Raw genomic sequence first — 14,666 nt, 5'->3', positions numbered from 1 at the left:
ACATTTATATACATGCATTAAAAAGTGCTAAAATATGTAGTTTTGTATTCACATATAGTGTAACAGACATTCACAACTCAATTGTGGGGATTATAACTTAACACAGATATTGTGTACTACTCTGAACAGCCATATAATTTCCATCACAATACCAGGTTTTTCATCTACTCTCCTACTGACAGACCCACAGGTTGTTTACAAGTCTTTACTCTTATTAGCAAAACACAGTGCCAAACAGTACTCAGAATGATTATACCAATACCTTCCCCTCATGGCACGAGAATGATCATTTCCGCCCGCATATCCACCCACCTCCACAATCTTGCAAAGATGCGTATGGCAGGGTTATTTTAAGCATTGGATAATCTGATCTTTGACAAGTGGTGGGTTCCCCGCTAATGCTTTCTTGTTTTCCCATTATTTCAATTGGTATTCCCGGGTTACTGGAGAGGCTAATCATCTCAGTAACCCCTGAGCACCACTGGGTATGGCTCACCACTCCAACAAAGTTTTTCACTTAAATTTACTAAGCCTCCTATTTTTTATCTACTCACAACAGCAGTAAATCTACTTAATTCACAGGTTGTGAGAGGGCTGAGTGTTTTTTAATGTATGGCCTGATTCTCTAAATTCATTCCAAATACTATAGCTTCAGATACTGCGTGCAATTATTTCATCCTACATCTTTCCTTCATGTCATTTACAGTCACATTAAACTGCTTTTGCAGATCTTGTTATCTCTCATTAATCAGTGCAAAAGAGCATTTTAAAACCTAATCAGAGGAGCCAGATATTAGAAGCAGTTGAGCACATGCTTAGCTTGAGCAAGGACCTGGATTTGATCCCAATACTGCATTGTCCATTGAACAAGGCCTGGAAGAGGCGCCAGCATAAAATTTACATGTAGGGGGAACAAATCAAGAAAAGTGAAAATAATGATGGCTTACATTTTGTTCATTAAAATGTAGTCAAATTATGCAGAATATACACCTAAAACAAATGGAAATAACTTGACTTTAGGAAATTCATCTACAAACTTTCTATGGTAAGGCTTAAGGTAGAAAAGGGTATTCTTTTTTAACATTTCGATACTTTTAGCAAAACCTGTCATTTGGCACAATAACTTGATCCCAACCATTATGATAAAGAAATCATCAGAAAATTGTACAATTATGCTTTGCACGCAGCCAACCCAGGTCTGTTCCCTCTCAACTAATTTGGTTCCACGAACAATATACGGAGCGATCCCTGAGCACAGATCGAGGAGTTAACCCGAGCACTGCTGGGTGTGGTCAAAAAAAAAAAAGAGGGAATCGGTAGATGACCTGTCTCTATAGAAACTCTGAGAAAATCCTCCTAGAATTAATGACAGAGTCTAGAAAGGTTGAAGGATCAGAGAACAATACTCAAAACTTAGCTTTGTTTCTAGAACTCACATGGACAAACCAAAAATGAAACCATGAAAACTCATGGGTGTCCACTGTCACACTGAGGAATATTTCCTAATTCAGTAATAGGTCAGGCTTTTTTTCCAATCAGAAATTGTTCTTTGATGAGTTAAATTAGCTTTCTGCAACTCATGAAATGATGTCATTTTTACATTACAGAGTCTGGGCCACACCCAGCCAGTGCTTATGGCTAACTCCTGGCTCTGTGCTCAGGGATCATTTCTGGCAATGCTGTGCAGGGAACCATAAAGAAGTAAATGTTCTTTATTTGTATGGATTTGATACTGTGTATCGATTTTACTTGTATAGTATTTTCCAAAGTCAGTTACACCACCCTCTGGAAAGTGATGGAACAATCACTTTCAATTGTAAAAAAAAAAAAAAATCACTTTTCTTTTAGTAGTGACCTCAGGTGCAGAGAGGTGAGGAACACTTTCTATTTGTTAGTAAAAAGAAGGTAGATTTCCAAAGGGTTACATGTGATTTCTTTTTTTTTTTGCTTTTTGGGTCACACCTGGCGATGCACAGGGAGTTACTGGCTCTGCACTCAGGAGTTACTCCTGGCAGTGCTCAGGGGACCATATGGGATGCTGGGAATCGAACCTGGGTCAGCCGCATGCAAGGCAAATGCCCTACCCGCTGTGCTATCTCTCCAGCCCACATGTGATTTCTTTCTGAAAAGGGGCAGTAGGTCAAATAAGTTTGGAACTTCTGGTATAGATTGATCATTTTTTTTCTATAGTTTTTAGTAGAATTCAGCAGAGAAGGTGTGTCTACATTTAAGTTTCCTCTGTGGGGAAAATTTTACCTACGATTCTATTTTTTTAATAAAGTCTTATTTCACTTAAGAATTCTAATTTTATTTTTGTTTTTCCTTTTGAGGAGCCATAACGGGCAATATTCAGGGTTTACTTTGGTTCTCTTAAGAATCATGCCTAGTGGGACTGAAGCAATAGCACAGCGGGTAGGGCACTTGCCTTGCACGCGGCCGACCCGGGTTCGATTCCCAGCATCCCATATAGTCCCCCGAGCACCGCCAGGGGTAATTCCTGAGTGCAGAGCCAGGAGTAACCCCGGTGCATCGCCAGGTATGACCCAAAAAGGAGAAAAAAAAAAGAATCATGCCTGGGGAGGCCCAGGAGTGCATATGAGGATTCAAGGAATTGAACCCAGGTCAGCCACGTGCAAGGCAAGTACTTTGCCCACTATACTCTATAACTCTAGAGCTACAAATTACTCCTAATTACCATTTTAGCATATCTTCTAAACCGTTGTTCCTCTGCTCTCATTCAGCTTAAAATACATTCTAATTTTCCTTTCACTCTCTTCTTTGAATCAATGAATTACTTATAAGAATGCAATTTAATTTCTAAATACTTGGAAACTGTCCAAGTCTCTTTCTAGCTTGAATTCAACTAATTTCAACTTTTATCCCACTGCGGTCAAAAAACATTCATCTTATAACTTGAATCCCTTTTAAATGATTCAGGCTTGTTTTACTCTCTGAATAGAATCTATCTTGAAAAATGTTGAGAACAGTGCACAAATGTGTACTGAGCAAGGGGTGAGGGCACCACACCTGGTGGTACTCAAGAAGTCAACCTACTCCTCCTCTGCGCTCAGCAGGATGGAACCTGGGTCAGTCAGATGCAAGGTTGAGTATCTTAACCCCTGCGCTATTCCTCCAGCCACCACTGGTTCTTAAGTGATTCGTGTTGTTTTTCTTTTTCTTTTCTAATTTTTGGTTGAGATTTTGTGGTTTACAATGCTAATAATGGTTTCGCATGCAAGTAATCCCAACATCACACCCAACACCAGTGTACCCCTCCTCCTCCCAAGGACTTAAGACCCTTTCCTCCCAAGCACCCCAGAATCACTTGTGAATCAACTCCCATTATGTTGCCTTTGGAGCTCTGTTGCTGCCTTGCTTTGCATCTTGAAGTCCCACGTCTGAGAGAGCTTATTCTACTGCCATCCCTTTCCTTCTGAATCTTGCAAGCAAGCACATAAAGTAGCCAGACCTTACTTTTTTATCCATCACTGTCCCTCAAACATTTGTTTTCCTTTAACTTCTTGAGTCCTGAGTATATTACTTAATAACTCTTTTTGCTCATTTGCTAAATCAATTATCTTTGTCATTTCTAGATCTTTCTTTCCCTTGACTGATCACCCTGTCAGCTTCCTTGCAAGCATTCTGATTTTTTTTTTATTGTAGCCAAAATGACATAACATCAAATCGAGCTATTTTAAAATGAGGTTGTCTCGTCAAATCCGCATTCTCCCCTAACTCGTCTTTCGCTTGCTTGTCTCATTGCTTGCCTATTTCCACTCTGGAGAAGCCTGTGTTCTCTCTCAAGTGTGTACCAAACTCAAGTATGTACCAATCCTTTCTTTCCCCTTACACCTTTCTAAATAAGTTTTGTCTTGCTTCATAAAAACATTAGCAATGTAGCACTGTCCTCCTGCTGTTCATCGATTTGCTCAAGCGGGCACCAGTAACATCTCCATTGTGAAACCTCTTTGTTACTGTTTTTGGCATATTGAATATGCAACAGGGAGCTTGCCAGGCTCTGCCATGCAGGCGGGATACTCTCAGTAGCTTGCCAGGCTCTCTGAGAGGGTGGAGAAATCGAGCCTGGGTCGGCTGCATGCAAGGCAAACGCCCTACCCACTGTGCTATACTTCAGCCCATGAAAACATTAAATGTTTGAATCAGTGGCATTTAGTACATTCCCAGTATTGTGCCTTTACCACCTATGTGTAGTTGTAAAACATTTTTATCCCCTAAAAGGTAACTGCATTCCCATGAGGGGATTGCTCCCCATTTTCCCCTAATACCAGCCCTTGGCAACCACCAATCTGTGTTTTCTCTAGATTCTTTTATTCTAAACATTTTCTAAATATTTTCTTACACCATGTGACCTTTTGTATTTGATTTTTTTAATCCAGCAGAATCTGTTATTTGGGGAGAGAAGTGAGACAACACACCCAGCAGTGCTCAGGGCTGCCTCCTGGTGGGCTCCGGAGACCATCTGAGGAGCCAAGGACCTGCTGTACTGAAACTCAAGCCCCTCCAAAAGGATCTTTCTAAGCTCACCCACACTGACGCACTTGTCGGTTTGGTTTGGTTTGGTTTTTAAACAGCTGAATTGGACTGTGGTATATATTCCATGTTATATTCGAGATGTTTTTTTTACCCCCTTGATACATCTATGGACATTCTGGGTTGTTCCTACTAGCTGCCTTTTAAAGTACTGCTCCTACAGGGGCTGGAGTGATAGCACAATGTTAGCCTTGCACGCAGCTGATGCGGGTTCTATTCCCAGCATCCCATATGGTCCCCTGAGCACCGACAGGAGTAATTCCTGAGTGCAGAGCCAAGAGTAACCCCTATGCATTGCCAAAAAGGAAAAAAAAAAACACTGCTACTACAAACACATAATTAATGTATTTGGAGTATATACTAGGAGTAGATTAATGGGCCACATATTGTGTTAAACATTTGAATAGAGGCTAAGCAACCTGTCTCATTTTGTTTGGGTTGAGATTGATGTGCTCTGGTCTAAACCTAGTTGGATATTCAACTCAGGGGTCACTCCGAAGGTGCTGGAGGGAGAGGGTGAAACAAGTATGGGATGCCAGGAATCCAACCCAAGGCTTCAACATTCAAGGTAAGTGTTCTACTATTAAGCCACATCCAAAAGTTCCAAGCTAAGCCTTTTTACATCCCCATCATACAAGATTTCTGGATTATCTACCTCCTTGCCATATATATTATTGTCTTTTTTTCTTTTTCTTTTTTTTTGTGTGGGGGGGTCATATCCAGTGATGCTCAGGGGTTACTTCTGGCTCTGCACTCAAGAATTACTCCTTGGCAGTGCTTGGGGAACCATATGGGATGCCGGGACTTGAACCCGGGTTGGCCACGTGCAAGGCAAACGCCCTACCTGCTATGCTATCGCTCTGGCCCTATTGTCTTTTTTAATTCTAGTCATCCAAGTGGGTATGAAGTGGTATTTCATTACCATTTTAATCTGCATTTTTCCTGATCACTTTTGATGTTGAATATTTGGCAAGGCAGCCAACTGTCTATCTTCTGTGAGGAACTATCTATTCAATTCCTCTGCTCGTATTTGTCTTTGCCAAAACTAGAGGGACTCAGTGGCCACTCCCAGCTGCTCTGGCACCCAGATGGTGCAAATACCAAACCCAAGGCTAGGCTCCCACATGCAGAGACTGTTCAGAGCCTTTCATCAGTGATCTCCCCAGCCCTTCGCTCATCTTTCACTGGGTTCTTCTTGGTTGAGTTGTAAGAGTTTTGCTTATTGGGACCAGAGCAATAACAGAACAATGGCTAGCGTACTTGCTTTGCACACAGCTGACCCAGGTTCAATCCCCGGCATCCTAAAGCACCCTGAGCACTGCTAGGAGTGCTGTAACAGTGTTAAGATGTTGTCAAATGTTTCTGTGTCAAATGAAATGACCCTGTGTCCTTTCCCCTACCATTCTAGTAACTGAAAGACTATATTGATGTATCAATTGATGTGACATTGATTTTTTTTTTCATGTTAAACCACTCTTGAAATTCCTGGCATGAATTCCATTTGGTCATGGTGTAGAATCCTTTAAATATACTGAATTTAATTTGCTGTATTTCATTGAGGATGTCTACATTTGCAGTCATAAGGAATACTAATCTACTCTTTGTTTTGGTTAAATTCGGCTTCTCACAGCGTCTTTGGCTTTCGTAAGAACATGGTTAGGGGCTGGAGCGATAGTACAGCATGCAGGGTGCTTGTCTTGCATGTGACTGACCCAGGCTGGATCCCAGCAGCCTATATGGCCCCCCAAGTCTGTGAGGAGTGATCCCTGAGTGCAAGGCCAGAAGTAAGCCCTGAGCATCACCAAGTGTGGGCCCCCCCAAAAAAAGTAATGTTATGCCCACTTCAATCAGCTTAATCAATGGCTGAATGCATAGTAGTACTCCTACATTTTAAAAAAAATAATAATAATGTTAGAATAAATTAGGGAATATTCTCTCTCCTATGTTGTAGAAAATAAAGATTTGGGTTCATTCTTCAAATATTTGGTAGAATTCTCCAGTAAAAACATTTACTGGGAGGAGGTTTTGTTTTGGGGGTTATGAGGAAGATGTGTGTTTTGTTTTGGGGGTTATGAGGAAGATGAAATGAGCCTCCCAGAAATTCCTGGCCAACGGAGCGATAGTACAGAGGGGAGGGTGTCTGCCTTGCATGCGGCCGAACCGAGTTCAATCCCCAGCATCCCATATGGTCCCCAAAGCACTGACAAGAGTAATTCCTAAGTGTAGAGCTAGGAGCAACCCAAAAAGCAAAAATAAATAAATAAATAGAAAAAAAAAATTCTTGGCCCCGCAGGCCCAAGGACATGGTGCAGTTCTAGTCCTGTGCTGCCAGGGCCTACCTCGGTCACCCCAGCAGTGCACAGGGCCCTTCAAGGCTGTGTCCGGCAGGGCTCAGGGCCCCTGTGGGACAGAGGATGCAACATGCAAGGCACGTGCCTTAACCCCTAGATGATCTCTCCAGTCCCTGGGGTTTTGGGTTTTAAGTACTGATTCAATCTATTTCCTTGCAATAGATCCTGTTCAAACTTTCCATTTCTTACTGAATCCTTTCGGTTATGTTTCTTTCCAGGAATTTGTCCATTTGTGCCTCTAATTATTTTCTAATTTCCCTTATGATTTTGCCTTAGACCTGGTTATTTATTAGACCTGGTTAGCTATTTTTTTTTTCTTTTTGGGTCACAACTAGTGATGCTCAGGGGTTACTCCTGGCTCTGCACTCAGGAATCAGTCCTGGTGGTGCTCAGGGGACCATATGGGATGCTGGGAATCGAACCCAGGTTGGCCACGTGCAAGGCAAACGCCCTACCCGCTATGCTATCACTCCAGCCCCAATATCAGTATTTTAAAGGTGTTTAGAATTGTTTCATGACCTAACATAGTCTGTGTCAGAGAACCTTTCCTATACACCTGAGAAGAATGTGTGTTCTCCCTTGTGCTGCTGGGTATTTTTTAATGTCTGTTAGGTCCAGTGGTTTGCAGTGTTTTGAAAATCCTTTGATTACCTTACTGATCTCTGTCTAGATACTCTTTCTATGCCTCAGTCAATGTGAGTTTCTTAATTTTTTTATTCAATGACAAACAATGCAAGTTTTACATTACTGGTTTCTGGACTCTAGGATGTTCCTCACTCCTCTAAATCAGTACTTCTCAACCTTGACTCAAACGTGGCCCCCCTCCTACCCATGTCTTTCCTGTGTTCCGTCTCTCCAACTGGCTAGGCCCCTAGTTTCATATCATGGCCCCCAATTAATGCAACTGTCACCTGTGGAATATCTGGAATATCCTGGGGGCCCGGTAGTGGGCCATATGGCCCCAGGTTGAGAACTGTTGCACTAAATGATGTTGGACTTTGATCTGGTGCAATAAAGTAACTTGGGATCACAGAGAATCTTCTGAGAACACTTCCCACGCCCCATATATCACAAAGATTTTACTCTCTCTGACAGCATTCCCAGCCTTGTGTGAGCTCTGGAAACTATTTCCTTGCTGCTTTCCGGTAATTCTTTCCCTTGCTTTGAGCACAACCTGTCATGTGTCCACATACCACTCATCCACCAAAGACTCAGGAATGCACTACAGATCTCAGCTTGCACCCACCTTAAGCACCACTTTATTCTAATGTACTCCCAAACAAGCTCCGTGCTCTCCGTTATTCTGCCCTACAGCTCTGAGCCCCTCACCTTCCAGAGCCAACTGTGTCCCTTTATCTCAACAAAACTGGGCTCTCTTTTGTTCCTGCTGCCTGTGCTGTAGTCCATGAATAACCTTGAAGCTCTATGATAAACGAATGTGATACAAACTCCCATCCTCGCAGGAATCAGCCTGCTTTCAGTCAACGTGCAAACATCTCTGTCTGGGTACTTGCATCTTCTCAAGTGGTTGAAGGAGAAAGGGTATGTATGCTATTGCTCCATGACAATTACTCTCCAATTTAGTAGCTTAAAAAACTAGCGTTTGGGGCTGGAGCAATAGCACAGCGGATAGGCCTTGCACACGGCCGACCCAGGTTTGATTCCCAGCATCCCATATGGTCCCCTGAGCACCGCCAGGAGTAATTCCTGCGTAACCCCTGAGCATCACCAGGTGCGACCCAAAACCCAAAAAAAAAAAAAAAAAAAAACCAAGTGTTTATCCCCTGGCCCTTCCCAGTTTCTGAGGGCAGCCTGGCTGGGCAGTTCTGGTTCAGGATCTCTCTTGAGGTTGTGGTCAAGATGTCAGTAGGCCAACAGTCTGGAACTGGAAGTTTGACAACAGCTGGAAATTTGCTTCCAGGATGGTTCATCGCACACTGCTCGCTGCAGGCCTTGTTGCCAATTGGCAGGAGGCCTCAGTTTCTCACATGGCCTCTCCGTGGAGCTAGCCACAACATGGCAGCTGAATACTCTCTGAGTAAGCATCCGGATCAGATCAGGGAAAGAAGGTAGAAAGAGGAAAAGGCAAAAGTCTCAGTTATCTTTTAACCCACCCTTGGAAATAATCCATCACTTCTACCAAAGTCAACAGGCCACCAAACAGCATGTGAAAAAAGTAGAGCGGTGTAAATGCCAGGGGGCAGAGAACCCTCAGGGACACCTTGGAAGCTGAACACTCAAGAGGACAAATCCTGTTATGCCAGTACGAAGAAAGTCAGAGTGCTGGACCAAAGGGACACTGGAAGGGATGGAGGAAGGTTTACAGACAGGAGACCGGGGTTCAGTCACCACATAAGGTCTCCTAGGTAGCCCTAGGGGTGACCTCCAAGCACCACCAGGAATAGCCCTTGAGCACCATCATTTGTGACCCCCCCAAAAAAAAAATCACTTACATATTTTAATCTCCTTATGCTTTTTTTTTTATTTTGCTTTTTGGGTCACACCCGGCAATGCTCAGGGGTTACTCCTGGCTCTGCATTCAGGAATTACTCCTGGAAGTGCTCAGGGGACCATATGGGATGCTGGGAACCAAACCCGGGTCAGCCACGTGCAAGGCAAATGCCCTACCCGCTGTGCTATCGCTCCAACCCAAAGTAACAAATTGAAAAATATAAGGAGAGGGCTGGAGCGATAGCACAGTGGGTAGGGCATTTGCCCTGCACGCAGCCAACCCAGTTCGATTCCTCTGCCCCTCTTGGAGAGCCCGGCAAGCTACCGAGAGTATTCTGCCCGCACAGCAGAACCTGGCAAACTCCCTGTGGAGTATTCGATATGCTAAACACAGTAACAACAACTCTCAAAATGGAGACATTACTGGGCCCAGCAATTCGATGAACAACTGGCAGACAGTGCTACTTTGGAGGACCATGCCTTACTATTCTTGAGTTTTTCTAATCTGTCTTCTTTTACTATTTCTCCACTGAAAATATAGTAATCCTGTAGCTTCAAAATGCGGAGATCTACCTTTCTACGCCACAGTCAGACTTAGAGAAAATAATGAGATTAAACAGCAGCAGCTTTTAAGAGGGAAAAAAAAAAAAATTCTGGTGCCCCGGGCAAGAAAGAGAAGAAAACCTGGGGCAGAGTGGGTTAAGCCAAGCCCGAGGGCCTTCCACTGTCAGCCGGCCTCTTTCCTCATTCTGGTCTACACTCTGGCAGCAGCAGCAGAGAGATTAACACAGCAACAGCAGCGGAGTGTGCTAGCCCGATCACCCCTTACAACATTATCCCATGAACTCTGTGTCTGGCTTTGTGATTCTAGCAGGGGAAGTTTTAGACCACACCTAGTTCTCAGGGCTTACTCTTCACTCTGTGCTGAGGGCTCACTCCTGCAGTGCTCAGGAGATGATATGAGGGGTCAGGGAGGGTCCAATGTAAGTGCCTTGCCCCCTGTACTGTCTCAAGCCCTTAAGCCTATATTTCTTGTTGGGGGGCGGGGGGGGGGGGTGATTAGCGGGGAGTGGAGGAGTTGGATTTGTTGTTGTTGCGGGAATTGCTCTGGGCCTACTCAGGGCTCTGCACTCAGGGATCACTCCTAAGGGTTCAGGGGACCAAGTGCGTTCAAACCCAGGCCAGCAGCATGCGAGGCAAGAGCTCTAACTCCACTGTGTATCTCTGGCCCCAGAGTCTGTATTTCTCAATGATCTTTGCCTGAGTTCACACTGCCGAGTCTATCTGAATCCATCTTCGCGTTTTACATCACACTAGCCCCGTTCAGTCCAGCAAGGTTTCCCCATTCCTCTGGAAATAAAATACAGTCTTGCCTGTCCTCCCATTCCACATTCCGCCTGGACTTAGCACTTCCTCTTAGCCTCCACGTTCTCAAAGCGGACCCTCCGTGCTCTCGAAAAGGACCCCAGACTCCCTCCACCTCTGCAAATCTGCTGGACTCTCGTGCTGCCTCTTAGCCTCTGCCAAGTTCTGCTTCACAAGGAGCCCCAAAAGCTTTGCCCCACTTCAGCCACCTATTTTAAAAGAGGGTAACACCGCACACGTACATCCTTCATTCATATTTGTCACCGGTTAATGTCAAAGCGAGCTTCCTTTCCAGGGCAGCTTTGAATCAGCCATCAGAAAGTTCCCAAATATTCAAGTATACCCAACTGCTAACCTAAACTCCACTACCCTAAACTAGGATTTTCATTTGTTATTTAATGAATGATGAATGACAACATACAAAGTAATGATTCTGAATATCTCCACAGAAAATTCTCAAAGGGGCAAAATCCAAAGAATTTTATTTACAAATAAAATATGGACACCAGTGGACACAGAAAAGCAATTCACAAAAAGCAAGACATGAGAATAAGAAATATAGGCAAATAACAAAAATGCAAATTAAAATACCACTTTTTGTCAGACAGATTGGTAAAGACTGAAAATCTGTGAAGGAAGTAACAAAATACTGTCTCATAAATTTCCAGTAAATTTTGTGTTTTCACTATTTGTGCATCAAACTTATCTTTAAAGTTCGTATATCCCTTTGACCAGTATTTCCAATCCTTATAGAGGGCAAAGGAACATAGAGGTGTGTAAAAAGTTAGTAACTGTGGTATTACTTACTTGATAACACAAAATCGGTCTAACAATAAGGGTTTGATTAAATAAATTACAGTACTTCCAAACTATGGATTATTAAATCACAGCAGAATATTATGTTATATAATCCTACATTTTTTAATTAACATTCACATAAAAACATACCTGCACAGAAAAAAATCTAGAAGTATAGACCCCCAAAATGTAAGCAGTGATTATGTCTGCAAAAGAAGTGAAATTATTTATGTTTTCCTTCTTGCTTATCTATGCACCTAGTATTTCTATAATGAGTGTACATGCATACAGCACACAAAAGATAAAAGTAAACATGAGGACCCTAATTAAAAGAAGCATCATTATCCTAACAAAACATGAAACAATGCCTTAATACTGACGCCAGGCAGAATTACTATTAAACGAAATAGCCAACTGACTTACTATCCAGTCCAATAGTCTAGATTTCAACTAGATCTAGGAATACACATAGAAGAATTAATATGATCCAATCAATATTGCAAACCACAGGGGGCGTAGGGGTGAGGGGTGATGGGAGGGATCCTGGGGACACTAGTGCTGGGAAATACACACTGGTGGAGGGATGGGTATTGGAATGCTGTATGAGTGAAATCCAATCATGAACTGTTTTGTAAGGGTCTATCTCACAGTGATTCAAAAAATAAAATAAATAAAATGTTTCCCACAGGGGGAAAATAAGAATACTATTCAGGCTATTTCTTTGGGGGTGAGGCTCCCCAAGCCGTGCTCAGAGACTTGGGGTGAGGAACCCACTCCTTTGGGCTGAAGACGTGGAGCTGGAAGATGTGGAAGTAGCAGGGCTGGTGCTTGAGGGTCTCCAGGGAGGAGCCCGTGGGGGCAGCGTTTCCGCTTGGTTCCTGGTGCATGCTTGTGCCCTGGCACTGAACACTCTCCCAGGTCCCTATTCAGAGCTCTCTGTTTGTTGTTTGGTTTCGTTTCATTTTTGGGGCCACGCACAGTGATGCTCAGGGCTTACTCCTGGCTCACCACTCAGGAATTACTCCTGGCTGGGCTTACTCCTAAGTGGCGGGGACACGGACACGGACACACACACACACACACACACACACACACACACCACCATATGGGATGCCAGGGATTGAACCAGAGTCGTCCGCATGCAAGGCAAACACCCTTCCCACTATACTATTGTTCCAGACCCTATTCAGGCCTTTTAAGAAAGTGAAGATCTCCCAACTAAAAAATGTAGTTTACAATTCTACAGACAGGGTTGGAAAATTAGCCAAATCTCACTGCTTCGTGATGCATGCCAGCTACAACCACCTTTCATGCCAGTTCACTTCTATCTTGAGAGCCTGCACATTAATAGAAAAGCAGTCACCAGAAAGATTAAAAATAAAAAGTGGGGCTGGAAAAATAGCTCAGCAGGCAGAACAAATGCTTTGCAAGCAGGAGGCCTGGGTTCAATTCCAGGTCTGTATGGCCCCCGAGGCACTGAACTCTGTGCCCCCTGAACAGTGCCAGGGGTAACCCAAAGATAAATGACAACAAAAACATAAAAATCACTCAGAAGTTAAAAGGGCTAGAGTGATAGCACAGCAGGTAGGACGTTTGCCTTGCACGCGGCCGACCAGGCTGACCCAAGTTTGATTCCTCTGCCCCTCTCGGAGAGCCCGGCAAGCTATCAAGAGTATCTCGCCCGCAAGGTAAAGCCTGGCAAGCTACCCGTGACGTATTCGATATGCCAAACACAGTAACAAGACTCACAATGGAGACGTTACTGGGCCCACTTGAGCAAATTGATGAACAATGAGAGGACAGTGCTACTGAAGTTAAAAATAAATGCAGGGGTTGGAGCAACAGCACAGAGGGTCCGGCACTTGCCTTGCATGGGACCAACCTGGCTTTAATCTTGGCCTCCTGAGGCTCTGTGGGCCCTGAGTACTACCAGGTGTGGTCCAAAAAACAAAAACAAAAACAAAAAAGAAAAGAAACTTAAAAAGTCACTGCAACTTGTGCCTAGAGAAAGTGTGTTTTCTACAATTTTCACTTTTCCAAATTACATTAACCTTCCCGTTCAGATTTGGAGATGTGGTTGGAAAAACATTATGTGAAAAAACATAAGGCCCATAAGTAAGTAGTCTCTAAATACGTATCTGTCATAGGCAAAGCATGTCTACCTTCAGTGTGTGTGCACTTGGAGTGGAATTGCAGGAAACGGCTGGTGGCTGTGGATGTTACCTAAGAATGGTTGGCTATGCCGGATTCAACATGACCAGTAACATCAGTAGTAAATCCTCATTAGGGTTGATCCATCATTTTACTCACCATAAACCATCATTTTCAATGGTGTTGACTGACATAAAATGAATGATCGTTTCCATCTGTCTACAGCAGAGCACAGACCTAATTATGCTAATTGCACCCATATAATTAATGGCAGGTATCCAGTCAGTCATTTGGTAGAAACTTCATAGCTACGCAGTCTGCAAGGCATGTCTAATAAAGCTCCGCCAATGCATCCAATGGGCTCTGACAACAACTGGTACAGGAAGCACTAATTGCAGGAAGAGCTTTAGGATTTCTTTATTTTCGCCTACATGAGTAGCATCTTTGATGAAAGTACTATATTCTTTTGCACACACACAAAAAAATATTTCTAGGGGCTGGAGCACAATGGGTAGGGCATTTGCCTTGCACACAACCAACCCGGGTTCAATTCCCAGCATCCCATATGGTCCCCCGAGCATCACCAAGAGTGATTCCTGAGTGCAAAGCCAGGAATAACCCCTGTGCAACACCGGGTGTGACTCAAAAGGAAAAAAAAAATTTCTAATGGCCCGAATGCTAGTAGAGTAGATAGGGTGTTTGCGTTGCACATGGCGGACCTATGTTCAGTGCCTGGAACCCCATAAGGTCTCCTACGCCCCGCCAAAAGTGATCCCTGAGCATAGAGACAGGAGTAACCCTGAGACCCACCGGGTGTGGCAAAAAAAGAATTTACTAGTACAAGGAGAAAATCATAGTCCAACTCAGCATTAGAAACAAAGTTTATGTTAATGGTCACATAATACCAGACCAACCATACAATCCTAAGGCTACTGTAAAGAACAGAAATCTCCTTGCTCTGGTGGCAGCTGTGACACCACTCATCTACATTCAGTAAAC

The 14,666-nt window shown here is 43.6% G+C and overlaps 1 protein-coding gene across 8 annotated transcripts in view; it reads right to left on the bottom strand.

The window, feature by feature from the left end:
- The window catches only part of STAU2 (staufen double-stranded RNA binding protein 2), a 282,793-nt gene that overhangs the window by 253,736 nt on the left and 14,391 nt on the right, over window positions 1–14,666 (bottom strand). For 2 of the 8 annotated variants that reach the window (XM_056113368.1, XM_056113359.1), the window contains exon 3: window positions 11,667–11,722. The exons of the other annotated variants lie outside the window; for them this stretch is intronic. The gene's annotated coding sequence lies outside the window, so the exon portion shown is untranslated. The remainder of the gene's footprint in view (window positions 1–11,666; window positions 11,723–14,666) is intronic. 8 annotated transcript variants of the gene reach the window in all.

Source organism: Sorex fumeus, unplaced genomic scaffold (assembly GCF_029834395.1).
Source record: "Sorex fumeus unplaced genomic scaffold, SorFum_2.1 ptg000002l, whole genome shotgun sequence".
Classification (NCBI taxonomy): Eukaryota; Metazoa; Chordata; class Mammalia; order Eulipotyphla; family Soricidae; genus Sorex; species Sorex fumeus.
Note: the sequence above shows the minus strand (reverse complement) of the source record. Positions and strands in the feature narration are given on the sequence as shown.